Source organism: Tupaia chinensis, unplaced genomic scaffold (assembly GCF_000334495.1).
Source record: "Tupaia chinensis unplaced genomic scaffold, TupChi_1.0 Scaffold142854_1, whole genome shotgun sequence".
Lineage (NCBI taxonomy): Eukaryota > Metazoa > Chordata > Mammalia > Scandentia > Tupaiidae > Tupaia > Tupaia belangeri.
Genome location: NW_006202699.1, coordinates 613857 through 620664, shown reverse-complemented (window position 1 = coordinate 620664; position 6808 = coordinate 613857). Strand labels below are relative to the sequence as shown.

Genomic DNA, 6808 nt, shown 5'->3' with positions numbered 1-6808 from the left:
TAATAACAGTAAAACTCACGGCAGAGAAATTGAATACCGGCCAGTTCAAGGACACAAGGGAGGGCTCGTAAACTGGGCCTTGCCTCAGTTTCTTCCCAGTCCAGGCCCTGCCTTAGAATGGGAGGCAGCATCCTTACCAGCTTGTGTTGCCTGCATGGCCCCATCATCTGCTGACATCACCAGGCTGGCCTTGGTGAGTGTAAGTACATGATACTGAGACTCGTGGATAACCTCCATTGCTGCCACTTCATTGATGAGCCCATTGGGCTTTAGCAGGGGTGATGAGAAAGAGGCTTACTGTACCACAGAGTGTATCGTCCTAGCTACCTGATTATAAGGTTCTCTTCTGCTGGGTTGCCCGTCAGTGGGCATTTACTTGCAATGCAAATTTATTTATTTATTTATTTATGTTATTTTGCTCAGGGTGCATAACTTGTTGGGGAGAGAGAAAGCACACCTGGGGGATGGAATAGCCACTCCACAGTCATTTCTTCATTCTCTCATGATTTGAGGCGCGCGCACACACACACACTACCTGGTGTGTTTCTCAAGCTGCCAGGTCTAGCTCTTAAACCTTGATCAGCCACAGGGATCCAGCCGATACGTACCCTAACTTACCAGATAGTTTTGTTGTGCAAAACACTTCTCTGGGCTGAGATGATAACATTACCAAGGTTTAAAAGCCTTACCTGTGCAGGTCCATGGCCTGCTGGTTGCAGAGTCCCCCCCTACCATGGGGCTCTCTGTGCAACTGATGCTCTCCAACCAGCCCCTGCTGAAGCTGCAGGATGAGAAGCAGCTGCCCTGCTGGGCAGGATCCTACAGGACAGTTTATTGGATGGAATCTTGTTATGTTTCTGTCCTTGAAATCAAGCAGGTAATGTCTCTGGCCCACACAAACACGCAGCACCCACACACTCAGACCAGAAACACTTTCAGCAGTTCCAGCACATTTCCCTCAGGGGCACTGCACCTCACCCCCATTCTATTTGAATGCATTTTCCTGTCCTCAGGGGCAGTGAACTCATTTGGCATATTCCATGGTTCCATCCTAAGAAGAATCACTGATGTGTTTCGCCCACTCATGTCATTCTCTTGGCCACAGCCAGTGTGATGTGATGATGAAATGAAAATGTTCCAGGAGAAGCTGAAGGTAGGGTGTGGGATACAGGTGTGTAGAGGGCTCTCTGGCTTTTCTCCATGATCATGGAGAGACAAAGGCCATTACTCTGAGAAACCAAAAGGTTTTTATCAAAACTAGGGAGTGCGGAAGAAAGAGCCATGTTGGGAAAGGGTTATGGAGGGCTAAAGTACCTGTTAGCATTTGGACTTTTGCCTGAAACTCACCCGATGGCTTTTCTCAAATTTTCTGCACTAGTGACTATTTAAGGAGGGCTGTGCCTGGGAAGGTCTTCGAGCATTTATCGGCTCTGCTGTGGTCTGAAGAGCCTGCACTTCCAAGCACCTGCCAGCTTGCATCCAGTGTACTGGGGGAAGCCCTCGTACTGCCTCTCCCTCCACCCCAGCACCACACTTTTGTTCTGGGTTTCTTTGGGAGTTTCTTGAGGTTGCACCAAGAGTCCTGACAGCCCCATCTACTCAGGCTGGGCTGGGAGACTCCCTGCCCTCTGACACCTGTGGGCCTGTGTCAGCTGTATAGACCAGGAGGGAGGCTAGTCCATGTTAGTTCTTTCCTACCCCACACCAGCCCAGCAATGCAGCCCTGAGGGACTGTTTAGCCTCCCCCAGTGATGCACATGCAGTTGGGAGGTCAGCACTGGCCAAACACAGCCTGCCTTCTCCACAGCTGGCGCAGGCACCAGGGTGTGATGGCTCACAGGAAGCAGGAGAGTGGTCATCTCAGCAGCCTGCATATACTGAGACACTCCTTTGACGGGAGGCACCACCCCTGAGGAGCCACCTCAGGCATTTGGGCTACCACACGAACACTCTGCAGCAACCTCAAGCCTTTTAGATAAACTTTTGTCAATCCTAGCATTTTAGGTGTTTGAAGTTACCAAGTCTTTCTGAATGCGGTTCCCCTGGAGGAAGATTTCCTGTCCCACTGCTCAGGGATGTAGTATTTCAGGATATTCTCAACATGTAAAAGTCTCATCAGGATGTAAGAATTAGTGTGACGTGTTGGTTAGGGTACCAAAACACAAAGGGTTAAGGAAGACCCAAAGAACCACTTACTTTGTAACATTCACCGAACTCTCAAAATAAAAATGGAAAAAAACAGTATTAAAGAGTAACAAGCTGGAGGGGAACTTGGGGCACATATTTTGGCTAAATAAAGGATCTAAGCAAGATGAAAAGGAGACCCTGGAAAGGACCGGGACCAGCTTGCCTTCTTGGCAGACTGGACCACTCTGCCTGTGGGACATACCTGAACCTTTGACCTCTGGTGAGCTGTCCTTTTCTGTCTGTGGAATGTATCTTCTTCCTCTCAATAAACTTCAGTGTGTTTCCTTGTTCTTTCATTCTTTGCTTCTACCTGGAAGCTCAAACCACATATTTCTCAAACTAACATCAGAGCATGGAAGCTTCATTTCTGGCATCCCAGTCTGTGCCTTCCATCATTTTTAATGCAGCATCAGTGCGATACAAGGGGGTCATCAAGGAATTCTTCCTCTTTGGAAACAAGACTATCCCATTAGAAAGCACTGGTCCCTTGGGAACCAGTGAAGACACATTGACTTGTTGCTGTTTGCAGGATTTCACATCTGTCCATAATTCCTGTCCCTGAAGATATTAATGGTGTGGTAGCGATACATGCCTGTGCTTTTTGTTTTGTTTTGTTTTCTTAAGTAGTTTGATGGGGGAACCACAATATAGCAGATGTTTTCCAAGATAGTCTGTCTTCATTTATCTTTCTCACTATTATATAAAATACATAAAGCAACTTAAAGAAACAAAGTAAAAAATGCATAGAGTTTAAAGAACCGTACATCTGGTTGTTAGCCCTCTAGTGTACAGTTTTAAGACCTGGTCAGGAAGTTAATTCTCTTGATCACTTTGACTTTATTTTGCATCTTCTGCTATGTGTATAAGAACACAAGACACACTTGCTTAAGTACGATCACCACTTCATCACTACCAATAAGAGTGTCTGAGCGTTTCTGTCTTGAGAAATGATGCAGCTGCTGACTGCCATGAGCAATCCAACATGGCAAAGTCGACTATCTCCATGTCTTGACTAGCAAATTATTTCTCCACCGCAGTGATTCTCCTGTACTCCCACCCTGTATCAATGACCAGGACCCTTACAATCAGATTGTCACACCTGGAGAAGGGGCAGGCTTTCTTCTGGTGCCTAGGCCTGGAATACTGATCCATACCCTAGCTCACCAGACAGTTTCATCATGGAAACACCTCTCTGGGCTGAAGTGACAACACTGTCAATGTTTAAAAGCCTTGACTGTGTTGGTTCCATGACCCGGTGATTATGGCACCTGAATCCCACATGACAATGAGGTTTTAGTCCTGGACCCTTCATCTTGAGAAACATGCTAGGTGCATGTGTATGCATACTCAAAGTCCTGAAAAGAAGGGAAAGATGGAGGGGACGACATTGCAACATGACCATTTGAGAATGCTTCCTCCTCTCCCTTTCTCTCGCTCTGGTGAGCACATGTGCTCTCTAGGAAAACTAACAAAAAACAAAACCACATCAATCCTGACCTAAAGTGTTTTCTCAAGGCACATAACAACTTTCACATTTTCCCACTTTTGCCCTTTCACTGTTTTCCAGTACCTGCTCTTCTCCCTACAACTTGAAAACTCCTTTGTTCTGCAGAGAACCACTGGGATAAACCAAACTAGCCCCTATTTATCCAATAATGTCTGGGGGTGGGGGGGCAGTTTCACCTCCAGGTGGGACAGCCTGCTGGCACAGACACAGCATTGCCTAAATTCTAGATTCTAGATGGGCGCTGTGTAGCCAGTTGTTTCCTGGTAGCGATTCCAGGGAACTGATTCCATCTCAAAGGCTTGAATGAGAATAGGAGTGGGATGCAGTGACAATTTTCTTTTGTCAGATTCCTTTGGGTAACATTTTTAAGAACAAGGGAAGAAAAAGGGCTTTTAGGACACTTTCCACATTTGATCCCATTGAAAGAAAGACAGTTTAATTTAGTGGAGTTTAATTGAGCCAGTCTTAATATGATTTGAATCAAGCAGTTTCCCAGACTAACTTCTGAGCAACTCTGGGTAACCTCATGGTCCTGCAGTATTTTAAGTTTTGGAAAGGAAAAGTGATGTACAAAAACAAAATGAAGGAATGAGGTAGAAAAACAATTGGATTAGTTACATTACAAAGTCTGTGCATTAACACAGTTTAGAAGGCAGGATGCCTGTGATTGACTGAAGCCTCGCTGCTGTGGTTGGCTGTAATCTAGCAACCAAACAGAGAGCAGCCTTCTGAATGAGGTCACAGTTTACAGAGACCGAAGCAGGAGTATGGAGGCCTTTCCTACATCCTTTAACAACCCCAAAGTACTAATTTTAAAATACTATTTTCACCACCTTTAGGCCCATTCTTTCTCCTAGGAGTCCTCTTCCACTGACTCTGGCCTTAGATAAAATCTCTGAGATGACAGTACGAGGGTTCTGTCTGTCTAGTGACACCAGGGCCAGAGTCTCAGAGCTTTCCCTGCTACTGAAGTGCTTGTCCTTCAGACAGGGCTGGCAGTCATAGCGAAGATGCTGGAGTGCCAAGAGCATGTCATCAGTGCCTCACCTTAGTTTTATTGGCAAGAAATCTGAAAATGACAAACATTTCTACTCTCAGTGGGACACTCTGTGGAAATGCACCAGGGCTGTAGTTTTCCCACCTTGAATAATAATAAAAATCAAGGATATAAACATATTAATCATCTCTAACATTTGATATTACATTATGTTGTCTACAGTAGATATTTGTTCCATTAATTTTTGTTTCATTTATATATCCAATTCTGAACATTTTTACTCTAATGTGGTACACCATTTCATAACCTCTTCCATTTAAATACATGCATTTCTGTATCTGTTAATAATTTTCTCCTAAATTCCCTCACCCATCTGCCTGTGCAGCTTCTAGTATCTACAATTACTCTGTTATGCTATCAAGTCCTTTACCTGTTGCTAAAGGGTAAGAGCTTCAGTCTATACTAATGGGGGCATACGGTGTTTTTCTTTACTCTTTTTTGAGAGGTTTTTGCTACAGGGCACATGCGCTCACCAGAGAGACAGAAAGCGAGAAATCATCCCCCGGGGGGATGGCCACGCCACAATTCCTTCTCCTCTCAGGATCCTGGGCACACATACACATGCACCTGGTGTGAGTGTGAGACTGTGGTGATGCACACAGGGGTAGGAGCCTACAAGACCAGATGCTGAATCTCAGGAGATCTACTGCCACTTGAAAAGGATGCCAAAATGCAGCTGGTTGAAACCGGTTGGAGCCAAGACTGCACAAGGAATGACCCCTCCTGGGCACCTTCATTTTAATGTGTTAGCACATAATGATGGGAGATAGGGGACTTTGCTAGCCACAATCTTAACTGAATGCACTGGAGTTCTCTGGGTCAACCTCTAGACTACCCCTTCTCCCAAATTCCTGTGCATAGCCCACCCACATTCAACATCTCATTAATTAAGGCCAATAAAAGCCCCATGGAAGCTGCTGCTTCCCACTCTTCCTCTCCCAAGGAGCTGTCCTTCCGCTTCTTGCCCAATAACGTTTCTTTTGTTTTTAATCACTACATCACTCTTGAATTTTTTTTTTCTGCAGAAGCCTTGAACCCACATGGTCCAGAGCCCAAAAGCCATCCCTTCCTGCTTCAGACACACATGGGAGGGTTCTGGGTTTGTGTCCTAGGGCCTCTAAGCTCTCCAGGTGACCTGAGCTGTCTGAGACTGGGGTAGGTGGCAGTTTGAACACCCTTCTAGGGATGCCTCTCTCTTCTTGCTCTCTCTCAGAAGAAATAATAAACTTTTAAAAACAACAACACAGACACTAGTGATACTGTGTAACTCACAAGACTGCAGTGAGGGCAGGGGAGACTGTGGACCGAGAGTGCTGTCAGCTCTAAGGTGATTGGCATGCAGCTGTACATATCAGGGCACATTTCCAGAACTCGAGTGGGGGTAACAGTGAACGAGCCAACAAGGAAGAAAATTGCCCCATTTCCTGAAGATAATTACCAGGAAAGATAGGGCCAGGCAGCTCGGGCTCCAAAGCAGGCATAAATATCGCATGCGGCCAGGCAAAGGTTAGTTTGCCTGAAGCTCCTGGGGCCCTGGAGGAAGAAAGCTGTGAGTATCTCGTTTTCCTGGTGTGAATATTCCCCAGCCATCTCTCCTGCTTACCCTACTGGAGTTGAGGGAGGGAGGGAGGTCCTGTGGAGCCGGACAGGTCTGGGAGGTGTGGGTGTGGGCTACAGGCACGGACAGGTGCTCCACTGCCCACACTTGGTGAGAGGGGAAGGGGTTGTGACACTCACACAGTCCCAGCCTCCGTGTGTGGAAACTTCGGGCAGAAGGCACAATGTCAACGTCTCTCTTGGCGCCTCTGTCTCTGATTTTTTTCAGAAGAAGACCGGGGAGGAGAAACAGACCAGGCACTTGCATGCCTGAGTTCTAAACCTATCTTGGCACCAACTTCCTTAGAAAATGAATAAACCCACTTCTCTCATGGTCTCAAGTCTTTGTTTAAAAAATGAATTTACTGGATTAGATATCTGATTTTCTGGCCAATGCCTGGAGGAGTTGCTTTTTTTTTTTTTTTTTAAACAAAATTTACCTCTAAAACTTTAGATGAACA

At 45.9% G+C, this 6808-nt stretch overlaps 1 protein-coding gene across 1 annotated transcript in view; it reads left to right on the top strand.

Moving 5' to 3' along the window:
- Nucleotides 1-6191: 6191 nt before the first annotated feature.
- The window catches only part of LOC102501221 (pulmonary surfactant-associated protein D), an 11065-nt gene continuing 10448 nt past the window's right edge, over nucleotides 6192-6808 (top strand). The window contains exon 1 of the mRNA XM_006163750.3: nucleotides 6192-6300. The gene's annotated coding sequence lies outside the window, so the exon portion shown is untranslated. The remainder of the gene's footprint in view (nucleotides 6301-6808) is intronic.